At 36.2% G+C, this 25,749-nt stretch overlaps 1 protein-coding gene across 2 annotated transcripts in view; it reads left to right on the top strand.

The window, feature by feature from the left end:
* The window catches only part of LOC140756948 (putative fatty acyl-CoA reductase CG5065), a 51,169-nt gene that overhangs the window by 5,779 nt on the left and 19,641 nt on the right, over positions 1 to 25,749 (top strand). The window contains exon 1 of one of the 2 annotated variants that reach the window (XM_073092490.1): positions 23,193 to 23,418. The exons of the other annotated variant lie outside the window; for it this stretch is intronic. The gene's annotated coding sequence lies outside the window, so the exon portion shown is untranslated. Of the gene's footprint in view, positions 1 to 23,192; positions 23,419 to 25,749 lie in introns of those variants that run through there. 2 annotated transcript variants of the gene reach the window in all.

Raw genomic sequence — 25,749 nt, 5'->3', positions numbered from 1 at the left:
TTAAACTATAAGTATTATATAGAAGTGAAGCATGCAGATCACTAGATGGTAAGTAGCTAGTGCCAAAAATGGACATCTGTCCGATAAGATTAGAGTCCTCGGGGGTAGCGGCGCATCTGTGGCCGACCTCAGGAAATATCTAATCCTATCTGGGGTTGATTACAGATGTTCATGTGCGGCAGTAGCCACTTACCATCAGGTCGACTGCATGCTCGTCTGCTACTCCTATATTATAAAAAAGATTCCTGCTGTTGGCCGTAGTTGTGTTGCTACACCTAAAGGATTAAACTAGAATGCCTCTGTTAAGTATTTTCTCTACCACACCCTTCAAACCAGAACACAGCAGCGCTTAACACTGCTGTTATAACAGAAATAGGCGGTGGTGCCGCCGAAGTCGAACCACAAAGCTTTTCACCACCTTAAAATATTTTAATAATAAATAATTTATTGATAAACTAGTAGACTTGTCTGTCACAAAAGAAAATCTTGACAATACCGCCATCTATCGGGCTCAAAAGTATCCTATGTTCCAAACCGGATCCGACTATACATTCTCATACAATTTTATTAAAATCACTTAAACGGTTTTAAAAATAAGCGTGTATGAACGAGTCTCAAACAGTTGATGAGTGGTCATAAATTTGGAATTGACTTTCAATTAATAATATTTATTTGAATGCATTTCATTTATTATATATATTGATATTTTTAAGGTTCTGTACCGGCAAAAGCGGAACCCTACTACTAAGCCTCCGCTGTCTGTCCGTCTGTCAGAGGGCTCTATCTCTGATGTATTTACAGAATATCTATAACAGGGGCCGCTATAACAACAAATCATCACCATCAACCCATTATTGTCCTACTGCTGGGCACGGGTCTCCTCTCAGAATGAGAAGGATTAGGCCATAGTCCACCGCGCTGGCCAAGTGCGTATTGGTAGACTTCACATACCTTTGAGATTTTTTTTATAAATCTCTCAGGTATGAAGGTTTCCTCACGATGTTTTCCTTCACCGTTTAAGCAAGTGATCATTAATTTTTAATACGCACATAATTTTGAAAAATCAGAAGTGCCTGAGATTTGAACCTCGGGACCCTCGATCGAGAGGTCGAGTTTCTTAACCACTAGGCTATAACAACAAATACTAATAATAAATTTACAAGAAACAGTTATTTTTCGGCGATTTTTCGCTTTATCTATTGAATTAGGTAGACAGTTTAAAATTTCACAATGCACTTTCTTTTATGGGTACTATGACATACTAAAAATAAATAAAATAAAAAAAATATATCAAAAAAATACAACCGACTTCTATATCACTACAAAGTAAAAACTAATTGAAATAAATGTTGGTTTAGTACATATTTGTGAAGTCGGCGCTCAATATATTTCGTTGGATAACGATGTAAACAGCGTGTCTAATATGTTCGATGGATCCTAATCATATTTAAATGGGACCAACTTCCAGTTCGTCCCTATACAATAAAAAAAGAATTATTAAAATCGGTTCACTAACGGCGGAGTAATTCGTGTACATACATAAAAAAAAAGATACCGGCCGAATTGATAACCACCTCCTTTTTGAAGTCGGTTAAAATTGGTGGATACGGAACCACGCACAACTCGCATCAACTCGCACTTGGCCAGTTATTTAAATTAGAAACGTGTATATTTTCTCAAAATTACTTCTATATTTTTGTCACGTGAAAATGACTTTTAAATTTAAATTGATTAGTACAAGAAAAAATAATAAATTGGTTACTTAGTTATAATGATGAAAATATTTTCAAGAGAATTATGTATCATTATATATGAAAATATTAATGAATTTGATATACAAAATGTAATCATATTTTATAACTAAATATTCTCATAAATAATTATGTTATATTGAATTTGATTTAAAAGGTAGGTAACCTCACTTCTTTTTAGGGTACCGTAACCAAAGGGTAAAAACGGAACCCTACTAAGCTTCCTCTTTCTGCCCGTCTGTCCGTCTGTCAAGGCTGTATTTCTTTAACTGTACGAGTATATATAGTTCTGATTCAGTCCGCTAGGAGCGCTTACTGGAAATATATGGACAAATACGTAAACAAATACAAAATCAGTCATTTTTTGTAAAAACGTAAAAACTCTTTAAGACGCTGCCGCTTATGTCATGTTATTTCCGCTACTCTTATCAATTGGACCATCAGCTTATCTTTAACCAAGGAACTCTCTCTTCGGTTCAGTCAACATTCGTGCTCTCGAATGCGCACGCGCATAAATATGACAATTATTTAATAATTTTATAATAATTTACTTATAATAATCGTGTAATTATTTTGTGTTAGTGATAAAATATTTTTCATTTATTTATTTTTAAGTAATAAGTGACGTTAAAAAATCTTTCAAAATTGGTATGTATTTTTTTATTTTTCTTTTTGTCTTTTTAAAAGGACTATTTTTTATTTAGAATTTTTTCAAAGGTTTTTGTTAATTATATTGATAAATTAATTCTTATATTCTGTACAGTTTTTTTCAAAACGCTAATTCATTTGAATTCTTCATTAATATTTATATTAATAATATTATATGACTGAATAAAAAATAATTATAATAAATAAATGTGTAGTGGTATTCTCAAAATGTCTCAAAAACCCCTTTAAAATATTAAATAAAGCTCAAAATTTTTATTGAATATTTTTTTATAATGTAGGAGTAGCAGACGAGCATACAGTCCACCTGATGGTAAGTGGCTACTGCCGATATGATATAATTAGATATGGTCCCCCTATTATTAGAAGCTGGTAGAACCCTCTGTGGTTCGATTCCGGAGGCACCAACATTACTCCTATTTCTGCCTCATAACAAGAGTGTTAAATGCTGCTGTTTTCTTGCTTGAAGGGTGTGGTAAGGGAGACATACTTTTCCGAGACATTAAGATTAATCCTCAGGGGTAGCGGCGCATCTGGGGCTGACCTCAGGTAGGAATCTAATCCTATCGTGGGTTGTACAGATGTCCATGGGCGGCAGTAGCCACTTACCATTAAATGGACTACATGCTCGTATGCTACTCTCATATTATTAGCAAAGCATAATAAACTGACATATAATAATATATTTCGATAGGTTTAATTTGGACTGGACTTGGAATTTGGTTTTATAGGTTTAATTTCGACATTTATGTACTGTATATTATTTATCGATTTTTCTATTCTATGGTACTGTACTTACTTTCTTTCTTTCTTTGTTTTTTGTTTTCTCATGGACATTGTTTTAATTATTATTATCTTGGTTTTGAATTTTACGATCAGTTTTTATTATTATTATTTTAATGTATTTATGTTAATTATGTAATTTTTATCAATCATTGTTCATTAGTGTAAATGTAAATAAATAAATAAATAAATAAATAAGCGGATGAAACCACGGTCAAAAGTCAGTCGTAAAACTTTTAACAATTGTAATTAACATAATACTTATTCTAAGTAAGTTTTATGAATATATTATCAATTATAATATATTTTAGTGCAGGTTATAATGTCACTTCCTTTATGAATATTATGTACCCAAAAAATACGAAACAATTTTTATTTTGTCATTACTAGATTGCGGAAGGCAATGATCTTCGAGCGTATGTATGTATGACTTTTTTATATGTAATATAAGAGAAGCAGACGAGCAAGCAGTCCACTTAGCAAGTGGCTACTGCCGCCCATGGACATCTGTAATGAACCCCAGATATTTATTTATTTATTTATTTTTTATTAGTTGCACCAACAAAGTGTACACCATCTCCTCCAATACACAGGCTTGACTAAATAAGTTACAAACTAAGTGTCACCTCAATTATAGGCACAAACGGCATGCATTAATACCAACATTAACATTCATGTATTAAGACTTAACAACAATTTAAGTGGAAATACAGAGCATAAATAATTATAATTCATTAATTACAATAAGAATATAATGTTATAACAATGAAGAATAAAAAAAAAATTAAAAGTGATTAACGGTAAATTTAAATGAAATGTAAAATAATATAAAAGTATCGTGCATTAGAATTGATTACCAGTGAAGATATGATAAGATTCCTACTCGAGATCGCTCACAAATGCCTCGCTATCCCTGAAGAGTAAGCTGGAATATCTCGGATTAGTATGTCTTTCCTACCACACTTCAAACCAGAACACAGCAGCGTTTAACACCGCTGTTATAACAGGCTGTTAATCAGTCCAATTTTTCGTTTTTATAATAATTCTATCATTGATTAAAAAAGGAATAGGACCTATTACATAAGTAGGTATTACGAGTATTTTCATCATCATAATCATTAACCCATTACTGTCCCACTGCTGGGCACGGGTTTCCTCTCAGAATGAGAAGGATTAGGCCATAGTCCACCGCGGTAGACTTCACATACCTTGGAGATTTTTTTTCAAATATATCAGGTATGCATGTTTCCTCACGATGTTTTCCTTCACCGTTTAAGCAAGTGATAATTAATTTCTAATACGCACATAAATTTTAAATCAGAGGTGCGTGCCTGGGATTTGAACCTCGGACCCCTCGATCGATATAATAATAATAATTAATAATCATCTTTATTTGCAAAGAGTGTACAAAATGTATTTTTACGAGTATATACACGTCACACTAGAAGATGTGGCGGTGGTACCATTGGAGTTCCATAAAGAATTATACCACCTTTAAATACTCGTAATAGCCTAGTGGTTAAGAAACTCGGCCTCTCGATCGAGAGGTCCAGGGTACAAATCCCAGGCACGCACCTTCGATTTTTTCAAAATTATGTGCGTAGTTGAAATTAATTATCACTTGCTTAAATGGTCAAGGAAAACATCGTGAGGAAGTCTGCATACCTGCGAGATTTATAAAAAAAATATCAAATATATGTGAAGTCTATCAATACGCACTTGTCCAGCGCGGTGGATTATGTCCTAATCCTTCTCATTCTGAGAGGAGACCCGTGCCCAGCAGTGGGACGGTAATGGGTTAATGATGAAATATAAACTATAAAGTTTAGTTTTACCACGAAAAGTTTTAATTTCAAGTCCTCTTAAAACCCGGGTGACGGAGCAGTCACCATGCCGGTCTGACGCGCAGACGCTCCCGGGTTCGATCCCCGGCCAGACAGATTTCTAAATGATGATTAGATTTCCGTTTCTGGGTCTGGGTGTTTGTGTATTTGTGTCCATAGCACCCACGATACAGGGAATCCTAGTATGGCTGTGAGTGTAGAAACTAATTTGGAACGTTCAGCGTAACATTCCGATTAGTGCGACTGCTATATAGGAGGACCTTTGACGAGTGACTCACTAAGTTCTACAAACTACAATGGGGTCAAAATGGACCCTACTTTCTGTATGACTAACAAACCATCCTTTCACTCTCTACGGCGCATAATAATAAGGTATGCATGTATAAAATAAAAACTCTTTATATGTATGTAAACATGTTAGAAACAAAACTACTTTTTTAATTCAAGGACTCTATATATTTGCAATTATGACCTACAATTACAAAAATTAAAAATAAACAAAATATCTTACATATAAAATTCTCGTGTAACAATGTTAGTTACCGTACTCCTACGAAACTGCTTTACCGATTTTTACCAAATTTTATATGTTTATTCAGTAGGTCTGAGAATCGGCTACTATCTATTTTTCATACCCCTACGTGATAAGGGTTGTTCATCCTTAATTTTTTTTATTTATATGGCAACACAACGTTTGCTGGGTCAGCTAGTTAAACTATAAAATAAAAGAGAACTTATTTATAAAATTTATATATATACAAAAATAAAAAAATAAAATATAAATAAAAAAATAGTAAACCTAGTTTAAAATTCAGGAACGTCGTCGTAAAACCATTATTGTCCCACTGCTGGGCACGGGTCTCCTCTCAGAATGAGAAGGATTAGGCCATAGTCCACCGCGCTGGCCAAGTGCGTAAAAGTCAATCAATTTTGTAAAAGGTGAAAGAATTTCTGAAATATTTAATCAAAAATTTATTAAACTGTCTCCGAAAAGGAAAGCGCTGGTAAATTTCAAACAGTTGATTTTCTTTAAGCATAGATAAGAAAACTTTAGATTTATTCACCTTAATTATTGCAAATCAGAAAACCCGATTGTTCAAAAATATAGCATTCGTCACTCCCACAATTTAGAAGAATTCAACCACACCTCATATTATGTTTAAATCTGCCGTTTGAGCTGTAGGGTGTGATAAATATTAATACATTTTTTTATAATATAGGAGTAGCAGACGAGCATGCAATCCACCTGATGGTAAGTGGCTACTGCCGCCCATGCACATCTGTGATCAACCCTAGATAAGATTAGATATACCTACCTGAGGTCACAGATACGCTACCCCTGAGGACTAAGCTGGAACGCCTTGGAAAAGTACGTCTCCCTTACCACACCCTTCAATCTAGAACATAGCAACGCTTAACACTGCAGTTATGAGGAAGAAATACGTGGCGGTGTTGCCGCCAGAGTCGAACCACAAAGGGTTCTACCTTCAAAACATTACTTAAAAACTTCCTGTTAAACCAATTGACAAATAAACTTAGACCATACATAAGTAGACCACACTTGTATTGTCAGTGGTGACCGTTAGAATATTGTGGTGAAAGTAGCGGTCATCGACCACTTGATACAGTAGTGATTGACAGGTATTGTGATGTATATTTTATGGTGATAGTGTTGTGCCACACATTTCCGTCAACACAAATATTATAAAGAAGTTATATAAGTGAAATGAAATGAAATATATTTACTTTGTATAGGCCGGTACAGGCACTTACAGATTGTTATACTATTTCCATTTCTTTATTGTCTCGATGACAGTTCTTTGTAGTGTTGTGACCAAATAAGCAATGATATAGATCGCATATTATATTTATTATATGTATTTTGAAAAAAGACAAATACAACAAAGCTTACGCCGTATGAAAAATAAGACAATTTACAGAAGTTGATACTGCTAAGCTTGTATATTGATTAAAATAAATAAATAAAGATTACGTGTCGTAATAATAATTTCGTTTGTGTGTCGAGTACCTACCTATACCTACTTATGTTACAACAGCTTCGAAAATTTTAAAGAAATAGGCATTATCAATCAAAATTTATACGTGTAACATTTTGTAATGAAATATAATATTATAAGTATATGTAATATAATATTATAGTTAATAAATTTGTACAAAAGTATCCGGCGGTAGTTTAGTTTCTTACATTTTGTAAAAAAAACAATGGGTCTGTTTCGTGTTACGTTTATCGTTATAGCTCCTATAGTAATCATTATGTGTAGAACATCACTACCTGTCCATGAAGTACAGTATTACCTGTGTGACATTTTAACGTGAACAACACAAAATTACATGGGCGTCGATCTGTCATCGAGAAAATAAAGAAATGGAAATAGTATAGTTACAAATATTTATTATTTAACTGTTTGAAGGGAGACCCCTCTGTGGTTCGACTTCGGCACTACCGCCACACCTAATAATAGCAGTGTTAGACGCTGCTGTGTTCTGGTTTGAAGTGTGTTAAGGGAGACATACTTATTAGAGGAATTCCAGCTTAATCCTCAGGAGTAGCGGCGCGTCTGTGGCCGACTTCAGGTAGGATATTAGTCCTATCTGGGGTTGATTACAGATGTCCATGGGCGGTAGTAGCCAGTTACCATCAGGTGTACTGCATGCTCATCTGTTACTCTTATGTAGTGTAGGTTGTCTCACAAAATTACATTACTAAATTCAAATTCAAATCAAATTTATTCAAAATTGATTCATATAGAATACTTTTTGAAAGTCAACAAACTACCACCGCTTCGGAAGGTGTTTCGCTATGGAGAAGAAGCGGCGCAAGAAACTCCATACGTGTGCAAATTTGCATCTTTTAAAGGGTAAATAATATACAATTTTGCATAGTGGTACATATAATTAATTATTGATGTTGGAGCAAGAGTTGACATACCATGCGGATTTATCATTTAAGTACTGATTTACATTATAATAAGCTTTTTTACATAAACTTATTTTTATAGTAGATTTAAACCTTTTCTCGGATAGATCGATAATACTGTCCGCACTTTCTTATGGTATTCAAAATAACACCTGGGATATGAACCCCGGACTCCCGATTGAGTTGCTCTTTTTATCACTTGCTCATCATGTTTATTACCCTGATTCATACTCTACCTTAGTAAAAGTGGCTGGAATGTAGGTTGTCGGCCGACCCTGACCTCTGCGTATTGATCGGGAGAAAGTAATCCAGAGTAACTTAAAACAGAGAAACTTACAGAGGTTTTGTTCTTTATAAACCTTTATTTAAATTTTATAAAACTACAAAAATTAGTGGCTAAGTGAGTCGAAATTTAATAGGAGGGGAATCCTCCTATTAAATTTTGTATCAAAGAAATAATATTTATTTTTATTTTTAAATAACTGTTCAAGTGAGTCAAACCTGAACATGGAGGATGCCATACCACAAAATTTTCGTTTGTTTTTTTTTTTTTTTTTTTTTTTTAATACTTATTATTTAAGCAGCCGTAAAAGTAAATGTATTGTGAAAATTTGAATTGTCTTATCTGCTTCTTGTATGAGGATCCTCATTTATATCCAAGCTTTTTTATTATTTGCTATTATAGTGGCTACCGTTATATATAATAAGTAACAATTCAAGTGTCTTTCTATCACGGTCCATGAGAGCTTTGATGCTTGATGAGACAGATGAGGTTTTTGCACTTTGCGTACGGAACCCTAATAAATGCATCAATCGTACATCAATTCATTACATATGTCCCATCTTAAAATTAGCTACTAATTGTCAATTAAATTTAAAATTATGATTAATCTTAGTAAAAAAAATATATTTATTTGCATAAAACGGATATAATCGATACTTTTTGTTAATTAAATTAAAACGTTTGATTGAATAATTTTAATATTTGGATATTATCTTTTAATTTGATTGACGTGAATAATATTTAATCTTTGACCCTTTTTAGGGTCCCGTACCTAAAGGGTAAAATCAGAACCGTAGTACTAAGTCTCCGCTGTCTGTCCGTCTTGACAGAGCTATATATTTTGAACCGTAATAGATAGACACTTGATTTTTTACAGAATATATATAGTACTGATTGCTGTGACAATCAAGTAAAAATAAAAAGTTTGAAAATAAACAGGGTTTGCTGTACAAGAAACAGTTATATGTCAGCGTTTTTCTCTTTATCTATTGAACCCTAATAGATAGAAAATTCAAAATTTCACAATGCATTTATTTTAATGACTACTATAATAACTAATGTTAAAAATAATAATAATAATAAGGCGGTACGGAACCCTCCAAGTGGAGTTCCACTTACACTTAGCCAATTTTTATTTTTATTTTTAACCAATTCATATAATTACTGTTAAAATGCACCGTATTTGCATACTCGTATAATATATTACATCTTTTTGTGAATAAACCACAAACTTTTATAACGCCCTTTATTAATAATCAATCCATCCAATGTTTTTGTGTACCAAAGATCGATTTTTTTTCAATTTCCTTTTTTTATAATATAGGAGTAGTAAACGAGTATGCTGTCCACCTGATGGTAAATGGCTACTACCGTTCATGGACATCTGTAATCAACCTCAGATAGGATTAGATTCCTATCTGAGGTTTGCCACAGATGCGCCGCTACCCCTGAGGACTAAGCTGGAACGCCTCGGAAAAGTATGTCTCCCTTACCACACCCTTCAAACCAGTGTGTTGTAATACAGATACTTTTCCAAGGCGTTACAACTTAGTACTCAGGGGTGATCCTGTACCCTTACCATGAGTTTTTACGTTTTGACAAACATAACTGTTTTGGTATTTGTTTACGTATTTGCCCATACAATTTCCAATCAGCGCTCCTAGCGGATTGTATCAGAACTATAGTGTCAGTAACGTAACATTATTACTAAATTGACAAAATGGCACTTTATGTTTTGTCTCTCTTTTTTGCGAACATGTGATTTAGACAAAATACTTGAGCACTTACTTATTGTTACGTTTACTCAGTCTACTGAAGCAAACTGAACAGAATAATGGATTGAGTAAACGTAACGTAAAATTGTGGGATGTTTTGAAAAATCATGGTAAGGGTACAGAACGCAGCGCTTAACGCTGCTATTATAACAGAAATAGGTGTGACAGTGGTGCCACCGGAGTAGAACCAAAAATGGTTCTACCACCAAAATGTATGTACCTAATTAAAATTAAAATATAATTTATTACTACTATAACTTAAAGTTTACATTTAAATAGTTTTATTTACAAAGCAGATGTTTTCAAAATGTTGGGCTCCCGGCCACCTTTTGTACACTATACTAAAAAATAAGAAAAATGCAAAGAACAATTCGTAGGGGTTCATTTTCTTCAAATCATCTTCGTTTAATTGTTTAAAGCAATAATTTAGAGTTAGTTAGATTTCATCACATGAAATAGCATTACTAAAATTTGGTGGCTATTTTTCTTTGTAGCACTTTTTGTTAGGACGTTATTAGTACTTGCTAGATATGTAAAGATAGGAAAAAAAATATTTTTAATTTTACTTTAAAATGTATAATATATTTTTGAAAATAAGGATATAGTTTTTGTGTCATAGAATTAATTAAATTACTATTTTATTGTATTAAATATTTTATACAATAAGTATACACTTACAATAACTTACACAATATAGATTAAAGACACGTGTATTATTAGGGTTCTGTACGAAAATACAAAAACGGAACCCTTATAGGATCACTCGTCCGTCCGTCTGTCACAGATTTACACCAAAATTACCGGACCAAATTAGTTGAAATTTGGCGCTAATTTACTTCTGTGGCCCAAGAGGCGACTCTTGGCGGGCGAAATGAAAAATATTAAAAATGTTTGTAATGTTATCGAGTGACATGTCAAATGAAAGGGTAAATAAAGGGTTGTGGTGTGAGAATCTCGGCCTCTTGATCGAGGGGTCCGAGGTTCAAATCCCAGGCACGCACTTCTGATTTTTCAAAATTATGTGCGTGTTAGAAATTATCACTTGCTTAAACGGTGAAGGAAACCATCGTGAGGAAACCTGCATACCTGAGAAACTTTTAAAGAAAGTTTTCAGAAGTATCTGAAGTGCACCAATAGGCACTTGGCCAGCGCGGTGGACTATGGCCTAAACCTTCTCATTTTCAGGAGACCCGTGCCCAGCAGTGGGACTGTAATGGATTGATGATGAGGACGATGATGATGATAAATACAAAACATATTTTAAAAAGTTCTCTATAGCTTCTATGGTAATAAATACTAACTACAATAAAATATATAAAGTGTCAAATATTTCATGGTCGTACGGAACCCTTCGTATGTGAGTCCGACTCGCACTTGGCCGCCTACAAGTAATACGCTCTAGAACTAATTTCTATACACATACTCAAATAATAAATATACATATGTAAATCACAGTAGTTATTGATATTATATGTAAATTTTAAGTGTTATTCTGTAATATAGTATAATCTTCATAATAATGTTGTGTTTATTTATTATATCATAATACAAATTATGTTCAAAATTAACATAATTATGATTTTATTTTCTTTGTAATATAAATAATTATTAAGTTAGTTTTAGTCATTTCAAATATTGGGAATTATTTAATGTAAAAGATATATAAAATTATTAGCTGACCCGGCAAACGTTGTGTTGCCATTAAAATAAAAAAATGTTAAGGGTGAACAACCCTTAGCACTTAGGGGTATGAAAAATAGATAGTAGCCGATTCTCAGACTTACTGAATATGCATATATTTTGGTGCAAATCGGTAAAGCCGTTTCGGAGGAGTACGGTAACTAACATTGTGACACGAGAATTTTATATATAAGATTATTTCATCGGAAAGCGCAAATATGATTTTTTATAATATAGGAGTAGCAGACGAGCATGCTGTTCACCTGATGGTAAGTGGCTACTGCCGCCCATGGACATCTGTAATCAACCCCAGATAAGATTAAATTCTTATTGCGGCAACAAGTCCACCGCTATGCTGAGGACTAAGCTTCAATGCCTCGGAAAAGAATCTCCCTTTCCACACCCTTCAAACCCGAACACAGCAGCGCTACACTGCTGTTATAACAGAAACAGGTGTGGCGGTGGTACCGGAGTCGAACCACAGACTACCAGCGTCTACCACCTTAAATAATTATAATATTTACAGACTGCTACTTTACAATCTTAGATTATTTTATAGATATGTAGTTAGGTTTTACGTCAAAGGATATAAAAAGTATATAATTAATTACTATCTTGTGTTATATCTTAGACTAATCTCCATAATTAATTTTCTGATCTGGTTTTTTGTTACATTTTGAAGCAAAAAACAATTGCAATATTATTTTCAAAAATAAAAATGGTCCAAAAAACTTGAAGTAAGAAATTATACGTCTTGGTTGTAATTATCCTTATTAATATTATAAATCTGAAAGTAACTCTGTGTGTCTGTCTGTCTGTCTGGTTGTCTCTTCTTCACGCCTAAACCACGGAACGGATTTTAATGAAATTTTGTACAAAGATAGTCTGAGACCTGAGAAAGGACATAGGATAGTTTTTATCCCGGAAATCCCACGGGAACTAGGGATGGCGATCTAAGATCGATTAATCGGAGAACCGATCTTTTGGACCAAAAAAATCGATTATTTTAATCGATATTAGTAAGGATTGAATCGTAAACTATGCATTTGATCAAGTGATGATCTTCAGCAAAGTTGTTGTCCATGAGCCCACGAGGGTTTCAGAGTTGGTACAACTAATTTTCGCCAGATGGCGCCACTGTCACTCCAATGAAGGTACAGTTTTTCAGTTATACGAGTAAATATTAGTGTTGCAACGGATAGCAGTTTGGCCGTATACCGGATATCCGGCCAGCCTTGTGGCCGGATAGCCGGATATCTGGTGGGACATTGCCAAAATTAGAGAAGAGAGCAAGTCAGCTGTATCTCACAAAGCTTTTAAATAACCTAACATAAAAAAGCCCTGTATGAAACACTATATTCTGATGTAAATTCTAAGATTTACCAATTGAATCAAATCAAAACAAATCAAATTATTTTTTTTTATTCAAAATAGGTTCTTTACAGAGCACTTTTTGAATGTCAATACAACTACCACCACTTCACAAGTAGTTTCGTTATGGAGGAGAAGCGGCGAAAGAAACTCCATAACACACATCTTCTAAAAAAATGTTTTTTACCATGTTAAACTTAACCTAATGGTACATGTGGAGCTGGAACTACTTCAGACCACACCGTTTTGTCAGTCAAATAACCACTTAGTTTATAGTACGCTTTTTACATAGCGTTTGTTTAACGACATGTTTGAACTTTTTTTCTGTGAGATTCAAAATGTGGTCAGGTATTCATAATCAATCTATGTTTAGGAATTGCTAATTTATTTCTATTGGTGGTGGTGAAAAATGGTGAATGGTGTAAAAGTCCCAAATAAACGATGATCTTAAATCCTTTCGGGCTCTTACCATTGTGAGTTGGTAAACGTTAAGATTTGCCGGCAAATTTCAGGAGTTACCGAACTTTGTACTTTTACAGTAACACTTACAGTATCCTCTATACTGTACGTGTAAAAGTCGGGATTTTTTTAGTAGGCATTTGAGGCCAAATCCGAAGCTGTAAATATTAGCGAAAAATTCTGATAGGAATACGAGGGCGATTTTGTTAAAAATTAAAACTGCCACATTAGATTTTTTTTAATCTATTTCTATGGATTGTGTAAACGTAACGTAATGATGATTTGAAAACTCATGGTATCGGTAGGTACACAGAACACAGCTATTATGAGACAGAAATAGGCGCGGCGGTGGTGCCGCCGGAGTCGAACCACATTGTTATTGTGATATGTTATTGTAATGTATTTTTGCGTGAATATGATACAAAATAAACAATTATTTCTGAAATATAACTCTTCAATTAGCCGTCTGCTTAATTAACTACAGGTAGGTAGGTATCTATTTCAAACAAATGGGAGAATTTTGTTACAAGCTTTTAGTAGGGTTCTGTACTCAAAGGGGAAAACGGAACCCTATTACTCCGCCTAAGCCTAAGCCTCCGCTGTCTGTCCGTCTGTCACAGGACTCTATCTCCTGAACCGTAATAGATAGACACTTAAATGTTTTACAGAGTAAGAATAAGGGGGGCTGCTGTAACAAAAAATACAAAAAAATACTAAGTTTACTAAAACTTACTAAAACTAACTAAACTAGGTGTGGCGCAGTGCCGCAATCAAATCTCAAACTAAGTTTAGTTAAAACGTAACGTAAACATTGATAATTATTCGCCATTTACGAAATACTGATAAGAATCGTCAGCGTTACCTAGGGCGTGTCTGATAAGGAATTTTTGTAATATATTTGGACATTTTACGTCGCCAATTAGTGATAGCCAAGTGGTTAAGGAACTCGACCTTTCGCTCAAGGGGTCCGAGGTTCAAATCCCAGGCTCTGATTTTTCGAAGTTATGTGCGTATTAGAAATTAATTATCACTTGCTTAAACGGTGAAGGAAAACATCGTGAGGAAACCTGCATACCTAAGAAATCTTAAAAAAGGTTTTCAAAGGTATGTGAAGTCTACCGATACGCACTTGGCAAGCGCGGTGGACTATGGCCTAATTCTTCTCACACTGAGAGGAGACCCGTGCCCAGCAGTGGGACAGTAATGGGTTGATGATGAAGTGGTTGAAGTTTTACCAATGAATCAAGGTCCGAGGTACAATTCCAAAGATTTAAATCACAAGCACATTTTTGATTTTTGTAATTTATATACACACCGCCGCACATATTTCTACCTAACAACAGCATTGTTAAGCGCTGCTGTATCTCTAAAGGGTGTGGTACGGGAGACATACTTTTCCGAGGTGCTGATTAGTCCTCAGTGGTAGCGGCGCAACTATGGCCGACCTCAGATAGGAATCTAATCCTATCTGGGGATGATTACAGATGTCCATAAGCGGCAGTAGCCACTTACCATCAGGACTGCACGCTTGTCTGCTTCTCCTACATCATAAAAGAACTAAGGGTTCTTTAAGAATCCCAGGATTTAGGATTCAATAAATTAGAATCGTTTAGTCAGATTTCTCGGGTATTTTGTTATCACGTGAGCCTTATCGGTTATCAGTTATCTAATCAAAACCAACGTAAGTTTATGGAAATTGTGAAATACGACAGGATTTAAATTGGGTCAGTGGTATGATTTAATTCAAAACGTGTTTTAGGGTTTTGTATCCATATCTCTGTAGTTCCGGGACAAGAATAGGGCTACGGTATCCCCTGCCTGTCGTAAGGGGCGCTTCTGGGGTCGTGGGTGGCAAGAGTGGGAGCTCGAACCGCCCGGCCAACGGCCTCGGGAAGGACGGCGGTATGTGTGGTTGCATACCGTCGTACGCACCACACGGTTCGGCGAGCGTTCGGTTGGTTCCTTTGGAGATCCCGGAGTCCTCTACGTAGCGCCGAGGACGGCCACTGGGGGGGTTTTAGACTCTGTGTCCCCCCGGGTTATGTGGGATTTTTACCGCACTAAAGCCACCCCGGTGGCCGTCCTCAACGCTTGTTGGAGAACTGCGGGATTTCCGACGGAACGCAACCGGAGTCCTCCAACCGCGAAGCCCCGATCGGGCTCTACCCTGGGGAGCAGCTTACGCTCCTCCCGCACACCTGGTATTTACGATGGTATGCGGCCACACACACCGCCTCCCTTCCCGGAGTTACTTGGTGGACGGTTCGAGCAGGCTCTTGCCGCCTGCAACCCCGGAAGCCCTCTTTTAGCCGCCTCTTACGACAGGGGATACCGTAGCCCTATTTTAGTCCCGAGATTACAGGGAGAATGGATGCCATACCCAGAAACAGGTATCGAAGTGGTAACTCCCCGATTGAACCAAACTGATTCTACCAATTTTGAAATAAAGGTTTTTTTTTTAACCGACTTCAAAAAAGGAGGTTCTGTATTCGACCGCTATGTATGTATTTTTGTTTGCATGTACTTGTATGTAAGTTTGTACGTCTGCGATTTTCTCATTATTTGTTAAATATCTTAACAAGGAAAACCCACTTATACATGGTCGCTAAATTTAATCTTCCTATGAGAACTTGTCAATCAAAAGTATTTTTGAAGGTGGTAGAACCATTTGTGGTTCGTCTCCGGTGGCACCACCGCCACACCTATTTCTACCTAATAACAGCAGTATTAGGCGCTGCTGTGTTCCGGTTTGAAGGGTGTGGTAAGGGAGACAGACTTTTCCGAGGCGTTCCAGCTTAGTCCTCAAGGTAGGAATATCTAATCCTATCTGGGGTTAATTACAGATGTCCATGTAGGGCAGCAGTAACCACTAACCATCAGGTGGACTTCATGCTCGTCTGCTACTCCTACATTGAAAAAAATAAAGGAAAGTATAAAAAGCATCATAACATATAATAGCAATTAAATAAATAATTCAAGTTATTTACTATTTTTTGACTAAAGAAACAGCAGTTGATTGTTTTTGTTTTTACCAGTTTTTACCATCTTACGGAGGGTAATGTTTTTCGAGTGTATATTTATATATGTCTCATTCTTTATTTGCCCATACAATTTCCAACCAGCGCCCCTAGCGGATTGTATCAGAACTATAGTTTCAGTAACGTGACATTAAATGTCTAAATTGACAAAATGGCGCTTTATGTTTTCTCTCTCTTTTTTGTGCACATGAGAGGCAGACAGAAAGACTTGAGTATACTTATTGTTACATTTACTCAGTCTACTGAAGCAACCGGAACAGAATATTGGATTGAGTAAACGTAACGTAAAATTGTGGGATGTTTTGAAAACTCGTGGTAAGGGTACTGGGCACAGGTCTCCTCTCACAATGATAAGGATTAGACCATAGTCCACCGCGCTGGACAAGTGCGTAATGGTAGACTTCACATGTGAGTTCTTTTTATAAATGTCATGTATACATCGTGAGGAAACCTTTCCTCACGATGTTTTCCTTCACCATGTAAATAATTTCTAATACGCATATAATTTTGAACCTCGGACCCCTCGATCGAGAGGCCGAGTTTCTTAACCACTAGGCTATCACTGTTTTTTCTCTTTATAATAATTATCTATTTTAGTTTTGTAAGTAATATGATACAATTCCATGCTAGTTGGTACATCCGATATGTCAATGAAATTAATTATTTTCTAGGTCAATCTAATCCTACATAACTAGATCGTTCTAGCTGAAAACGATACAAATATAGGTAGGTAGGTACTACGTAGGGTATAGTATCTATGTCCTTTTTAGGGTTCCGTACCCAAAGGGTAAAAACGGAACCTTATTTCTAAGCCTCCCTGTCTGTCTGCCTGTCACAGGGCTCTATCTCTTGAACTGTAATAGATAGAAATGTTTTGTTTTTTACAGAGCGTGTAAAATGGTGTCTGCTATAACAATCAATACTTAAAATTAAAAGAAAAACATGAAAATAAATAGGGGTCGCAATACAAGAAACTGCTATTTTTCGACGTATTTCGCTTAATCTTTTAAATTATAATAGACGGACAGTTCAAATTTTCACAATACATTTACTTCTATGGCTGCCATGATAACATATACTTAAAATAATGAAAATTTGTTGGTACGGAACCCTCCGTGGGCGCGTTCGATTCGGACTGGCTAATTATTTATTTCTATATTAATTATCTTGTGTAACAGTGATACTTCAAAGACTACTAAGTATATTAATAAATACTCAAAATAAAACAAACAAACAAACAAACGCTTTCTACACTCACAGCCCCACACTAGGATTCCCTGTATCGTGGGTGCCATGGACACACACATGGACAAATACACAAACACCCAGACCCAGAAACAGAAATCTAAATTCATCATTTAGATATCCGTCTGGCCGGGGATCGAACCCGGGACCCTCGCGTGTCAGACCGGTATGGTGACCGCTCCGCCACGCGGGTCGTCAAAATAAAAAATATATCTGAAAATGTTGTTAGTACGGAACACTCCATGAGCGAGGTCGACTTACTTGCACGTAGCCAATTATTTATTTTTATATTCTGCTAGCTGACCCGGCAAACGTTGTGTTGCCATATAAATAAAAAAAAATGTTAAGGGTGAACAACTCTTATCACTTACGGGTTTGAAAAATAGATACAATATTTGAAACTGCGATGGTAGCGAGATCTGTCGAATCCAATGTGAAACATTCCAAAATCAACAACTACTTACGAATTAAAAATTAATTAAAAAAACCTTTTCCCACGCACTAAATTGTGAATCTAAACCATTCTCAAGTCCCCTTAAACACACACAACAAATTTCATCAAAATCAGTCCAGTCGTTTAGGAGGAGTTCAGTGACATACACACGCACATAAGAAATATATACATATATATATATAAAGATTGCGTCTAATAGTGATGTACGTCTAATAAACAATATTTGGCGAATATGAGAAGTGAACTTGAATTAAAATCGACCGTTTTTATAAATAGCCAAGTCACCAACGCGACTGGCATGTCGTCACCGCTGTAATACTGTTTAAGGCGAAGCCCTATCATTGAACATGTTTTGAAAATTAAATATTAAAAAAATAGCCATTCACACGTATTATTATTAGTATTATTGCTAGTAAAGGATTCTTCATGTAGTGGAGGAGTTCATGAAGGTGGTAGTACCCTTTGTGGTTCGACTCCGGCGGCACCACCGCCACACCTATTTCTACCTAATAACAGCAGTGTTAGGCGCTGCTGTGTTCCGGTTTGAAGGGTGTGGTAAGTGAGACATACTTTTCAGAGGCATTCCAGCTTAGTGTTCAGGGGTAGCGGCGCATCTGTGGCTGACCTCAGGTAGGAATATCGATCCTATCTGTGGTTGATTACAGATGTCCATGGGCGGCAGTAGCCACTTACTATCAGGTGGACTGCATGCTCGTCTGCTACTAACATATTATAAAAAAATCACATGTTTTATTATTAGTAGAAGTAGCAAAAATTGTACAGTCCATGTAAGTCACTGAAGTATGGACACCTGTCTTCGTCAACCCATTACTGTCCCACTGCTGGGCACGGGTCTCCTCTCATAATGAGAAGGATTAGGCCATAGTCCACCGCGCTGGCCAAGTGCGTATTGGTAGACTTCACATAACTTTAAGGTTTTTGACAAAACAGAGCTTGTGATCTATATAATATTATAGATAGGAAAACTTTGTTTGTTTGGTTGTAATGAATAGGCACAAAAACTACTGGACCGATTTTAAAAATTCTTTCACCATTCGAAAGCTTCATTATCCACGAGTAACATAGGCTATATTTTGTATGAAATATATTTGATAAATAGATTTTGAGGTGGTACAATGTTTGCCGGGTCAGCTAGTAAGGAATATAGTACAATTTATTACATATGCGAATGCTTCGTATTGTTTGCTCGAGTAGCCAGTGGTATATAATATAGGAGTAGCAGGCGAGCATGCAGCCCACCTGTGTCAAGTAGCTACTGCCGCTTAGGGACATTTGCAGCCCCAAAGAAGACTAAATCCCCATCTGACCGACCACATATGCGCCGTTACCCCTGAGGACTATGTTGGAATGCATTGGAAAAGTGTGTCTCCCTTCAAAGAACACAGTAGCGCTTAACACTGATGTTGTTTGGCAGAAATAGGTGTGGCGGTGGTGCCGCCGGAGTCGAACCACAAAGGGTTGATATTGGCGATGTGATGTGAAGTCGTGTATTATGTGATGTTGCATTACTCGGTCATGTTATAGTAGGTCATGTTATAGACTTTTTTGAGACGTTCCAGCTTAGTCCTCAGGGGTAGCGGCGCATCTGTGGCCGACTTCAGGTAGGAATATCTAATCCTATCTGGGGTTGATTACAGATGTCCATGGGCGGCAGTAGCCACTTACTATCAGGTGGACTGCATGCTCGTCTGCTACTCCTATATTATAAAAAACGCCAAACTGCCAGTCCGCTCTGAAGTTGTTGCAAGCAAGTGTAGTCATACAATTTGCTATGGCGACGCTATACATTTATATATTCAAAGCGGACTAGCAGTTTTACGCGGATACCTTTGTGATACTACATTACACATCTCCTGCCTAACCAGCTGGTTGATATGTACCTCCCCTTAAATCTCTGTGTCATGAACTGTCGGCAAATCGCATTTACGTGCCTTGGATTACCCGTTGTACTCAGTGTTACACTGTGTTACATATTCTGTAATAACACTATAAGATGGAACCAAAAAAGCATGCAGTTCTCATTGATGGGTTTCTTCTACACCATGCTTCGAAACACCTTGTAAAGTGGTGGTAGATATTGACGTCCAAAAAATATGAAGAGAGTTTTATTGTACATAATATTTTTGATTTGATTTGTCCGTGATTATTTAAATATAATATAGGAGTAGCAGACGAGCATGTCCACCTGATGGTAAGTGGCTACTGTCATCCATGGGCATTTGTAATCAGCCCAAGATAGGATTAGATTCCTACCTGAGATCGGCCACAGATGCGCCGCTAACCCTGGCTAAGTTGGAATGCCTCGGAAAAGTATGTCTCCCTTACCAACCCAACATTGAAGGTGGTAGAACCATTTGTGGTTCGACTCCAGCGGCACCACCGCCACACCTATTTCTAACTAATTACAGCAGTGTTAGGCGCTGCTGTGTTCTGTTTTGAAGGGTGTGGTAAGGGAGACAGACTTTTCCGAGGCGTTCCAGCTTAGTCCTCAGGGGTAGCGGCGCATCTGTGGCCGACCTCAGGTAGGAATATTTAATCCTTTCTGGGTTTCATTACAGAGGTCCATGGGCGGCAGTAGCCACTTACCATCAGGTGGACTGCTTGCTCGTTTGCTACTCCTATATAATAAAAAAACACCTAACACCCAAGCTTACTTACTTACCCAAACCAGACCAAAGCAGCGCTTAACACTGCTGTAATTAGGCAAACACACAACTTCAAAATTCGTAAGAGATTCAAACCTCGAACTCCTTGATTGAGCCAAGTTTCAACGAGGCTATCACTGTTTATAATAAGTTATATTTATTGCTATCGAAACTATCCTCTGCCCTCGAGGACAAAGTTTGAATCTCATATAAGTTATGAACTAAGTAACGAACAATTTTGGTACCTGTTCATACTTTACCACGTGTTCAAATGGGAATTTACTAGTGATGTAGTAATGAAGCAGCTATATCCATTTTTAGGGTTCCGTACACAAAGGGTAAAAACGGAGCTATATTACTAAGACCTCGCTGTCTGTCCGTCTGTCCATCTGTCCGTCTATTTTTATTTATTTTTGTACACCTTAAACTAAGGGTTACAAAGGGTAAACTTAATGCCTAATGGCATTCTCTGCCAGTCGACCCTGGGTGATGGCGATAACATGTGGTAGGCATAAACAAGAAATACAACTGTAAGAGAAAAAAAACATACAATATCTACGTATAATAATAATAAATATAAAAATATAATACAAATATAATATATACAAATAAATATATACAACACAGTGAGTTGAGGAAAATTGGAAGACTCAAGTATTGGAGGACATGCGAAGGTAATGCTCCCGAACCATTCTCTTGAAGGTGTTCCTACGAGTGGCTTTTCTGATGTTTTCGGGCAGGGCGTTCCAAAGTAGTATCGCCTGTACTGTGAAGGAATACTGGAAAAAACCACTATTATGCGGTGGAATATTGACTTTGAGAATTCTAGACGAACGTAGTCCGCTGTCGTGAGACGAACAGTGAAACTGAAAATTTTCCTTTAGATACGGCGGAGAAGCTGGATCATGTAAAATAGAATACAGAACCAGGAGAATTCTAGAACACATTCTAGTCTATCACAGGGCTCTCTACCCCTGGAACCGTAATAGACAGATATTTTTTTTTTATAATAGTAGAGTAGCAAACGAACATGCAGTCCACCTGATGGTAAGTGGCTACTGCCGCCCATGGACATCTGTAATCAACCCCAGATAGGATTAGGTATTCCTACCTGAAGTCGGCCCCAGATGCGCCGCTACCCCTGAGGACTAAGCTGGAACGCCTCGGAAAAGTCTGTCTCCCTTACCACAGCCTTCAAACCGGAACACAGCAGCGCCTAACATTGCTGTTATTAGGTAGAAATAGGTGTGGCGGTGGTGCCGCCGGAGTCGAACCACAAAGGGTTCTACCACCTTTACTTGATTTTTTATAGAGTATGCATAACGGTGGACGCTATAACAACACATATTAAAAATAAAATAAAGTTGAATATTAAAGGCGGTCTCCATACAACAAACCGGTATTTTTTGAGCATTTTTCGATCTAACTGTTAAATCGTACGAGGAAGACAGTTGAAAATTTTACAATCCGTATACTACAACTGCTATTCTTATAAATAAGAATAACAATTCCAATAAGAACAATAAAACATATTTTAACATGGTTGTTTTATAAAAGTACGTAACATATAATGAATATTTGGTGGTACGGAAGCCTCGATGTGCGAGTTCGACTCGTACTTGGCGAATTATTTTATAACATAGGTATAGCAGACGTGCTCGCAGTCCTTCTGGTATGGCTATTGCCGCCTATGGTCACCTGTAATCAACTCCGGATTAGATTAGATTTGGATTAGATTAGACCTTCGGTCAGTAACAGGTATGCTTTACTCCTGAGGACTAAGTTGGAATGCCTCGGAAAAGTACCTCTCTTACCCCCTTCAAACCAGAACACATCAGCGTTTCACATTGCTAATATTGCTACGGACGTGTGAAATGAACTCCCTCTGAGGTATTCCCGAAGCGCTATGACATGCGGCTTTTCAAAAAAGGTGTAAAAAGAGCTCTCCTCCAAAGCCGGCGATGCATTGGCGACTCCTCTGGTGTTGTAAATGTCCATAGGCGACGATGACTGCTTTCCATCAGGCAGCCCGTCTGCCTCCTCGTATAGAAATAATTATATAAAAAAAAACTGCTGTTAATAGGTAAAGATAGGTGTGACGGTGGTGCCGCCGTCGAACTACAAAGGGTTCCACCAAAACCTTTAACTTGAAAGTAAAACTTTTTAAAATCGAAATATCTCACTGGTCACCCATAAAAAAGCAAATTGATAAACATTTTGACACATTATGTAAGTTAATATGTCAGCTACATATCTTGGATTTATCAATAAAATAATGATTATATGATAAAGTGATAAACTTTGGGCATTTCGTACTGGATTCAGTCAGTCATAGCCGTCTATATAGCTAATGATATATTTTTGGGTAAAATATAATAGCTATGACACAGTGATACGTGCTTCGTGATTTGGCTGTCAAAATAGTTGATCAGTGATTTTTTAGTAAAAATTAAGGATATTTTCGTGTGAGTATATTTCGGTTTCGAATTGATAAATTATCTGTAGGTTTTCCAAAAATATAGTTGATGTAACATAACCTTGAAGTTTGAGTTGTACTTGTGGGCTAAGCCCACTGCTGGGCACGTGTTTTAAGTATAAAGTCTAGGGTATAGCGTCCAGTAATAATTTTTTATGAACTTTAATTATTTATGAACTTAACAAAATATATAAATAGATAAAATTCTCGTGTCACAATGATAGTTACCGTACTCCTCCGAAACTGCTTTACCGATTTTCACCAAATTTTATATGCATAATCAGTAAGTCTGAGAAACGGCTACTATTTATTTTTCATACCCCTAAGTGATAAGGGTTGTTCACCCTTAACATTTTTTTATTTATATTGCACCACAACGCTTGCTGGGTCAGCTAGTATAGATAGAAAATTAATTATTTTTATGCTACCTATAAAATAGCCAAAGTAAAGAAAAGTTTTAAATAGAAGAAATCGGTATAGTCATTACATTTGTTTCTCCCTTTTAACAGTTCTTTTAAGCGCCGATGGGTTGTTTTGAACAAGGCATTAAACAAGGTGTTCTTATTTAGTCTTGAAGTAGCGTCTATAGCTTAAATAGGATTGTCACATTTGGAGTTGACTTAATACCTAACTTAGTACATTACTTAAAATTATTTTTTTTAAAATATTTCAAAGCAAGAATATTTTATGATAAGGCAGAATAGGATTCCGTACCACCAAATAATAATTATTTTTTATTTTAGTATTTGTTATAATATAAATAAATACATTGAAATGTTGAACTGTCTACCAATTACGGTTTAATAGATAAAGCGAAAAACTAAAAAAAACTGTTTCAAAGTTTTGAAGATTTTAATAATTTTTTACCATTGTCCTTATCAACATCCTCAGGATTAACGATTTTCGAGGCGAGATTGTTCAAGCACCTTAGACAAAGTTCATCGCAAGTTACTAGATTGCAAATAGTAGGATTTGTTTTTATAGCGGCCACCGTTATACATACTCTGTAAAAAATTCAAGTGTCTCTCTATTACGGTTCAGAAGATAGAGCCCTGTGACAGACGGACAGACAGTGGAGGCTCAGAAATAGGGTACCTTATTACCCATTGGGTACGAAAACCCTAAAAAGTACATATATACATTCTTATATAGTTATACAATAATGTGTAAAAATATCAAACGTATCCATTGATTACTTTTTGAGTTTTGCGGCTACAAACATACGCAAATATTTATATATATATATATATATATATATATATATATATATATATATATATATATATATATATATATATATATATATATATATATATATAAATATTTTTTTTATATATATAAATATTTTTTTTATTTATATAAACTTTTTATTTTTTATTTTTTTATTGTACTAACTTGTAGTCTTATATCTCTACTTTATGTAGAGTTGACGCTGCGTGAGCATGGAACTAAACGTTGGAACTAAACGTTGGAATAGAGTCTCTCTCTATTAAGAGCCATATTTAATTTTATTGTAGAGTCAGAAAAGCATCTTCTTGATGGTAAGTTACCAATCATAAACTGGTGGTAGAACCCTCTGTGGATCGACTCCGGCGGCACCACCGCTACACCTATTTCTGTTATATTATCACTGTTAGACGCTGGGTTCTGGTTTGAAGGGTATGGTAAGGGAGACATACTTTTCTGAGGCATTCCAGCTTAGTCGTCGGGGGTAGCGGTGCATCTGTGGTCGACCTCAGATAGGAATCCAATCTTATATTGGGGTTATATGCCCTTGGGCGGCAGTACCCACTTACCATCAGGTGGTGCTTGCTCGTCTGCTACTCCTATATTATAAAAAAAACTACAATGGTGCCACCGAGTGATTGGTTATCTATATATACTAATATTATAAAGAGGAAAACTTTGTTTGTTTGTTTGTTTGGTTGTAATGAATAGGCTCAAAAACTACTGGACCGATTTTAAAAATTCTTTCACCATTCGAAAGCTACATTATCCACCAGTAACATAGGCTATATTTTATATGAAATATATTTGATAAATAGATTTTGAGGCGGTACAAAGTTTCCCGGGTCAGCTAGTAATAAATAATTGGCCATGTATTTTTAATCCATTTATTTTTAACTATTTTTATTTTTAGTATTTGTTATAATGAACACCATTATAAATACTTAGTAAACATTTTTAGTATCTTTCTATTACGGTTCAAGAGGTAGAGCCCTATGACAGACGGACAGACATCGGAGGCGTATTAACAGGGCGTTTTTACCCTTTGGACACGAAACCCTAAAAAGTAAAGAAAGTCGCGTGCAAACCTAAC

Source organism: Epargyreus clarus, unplaced genomic scaffold (genome assembly GCF_041222505.1).
Source record: "Epargyreus clarus isolate Ecla_fem2 unplaced genomic scaffold, WU_Ecla_fem_2.2 ptg000036l, whole genome shotgun sequence".
NCBI lineage: Eukaryota > Metazoa > Arthropoda > Insecta > Lepidoptera > Hesperiidae > Epargyreus > Epargyreus clarus.
This window is presented reverse-complemented; position numbering and strand designations above follow the sequence as displayed.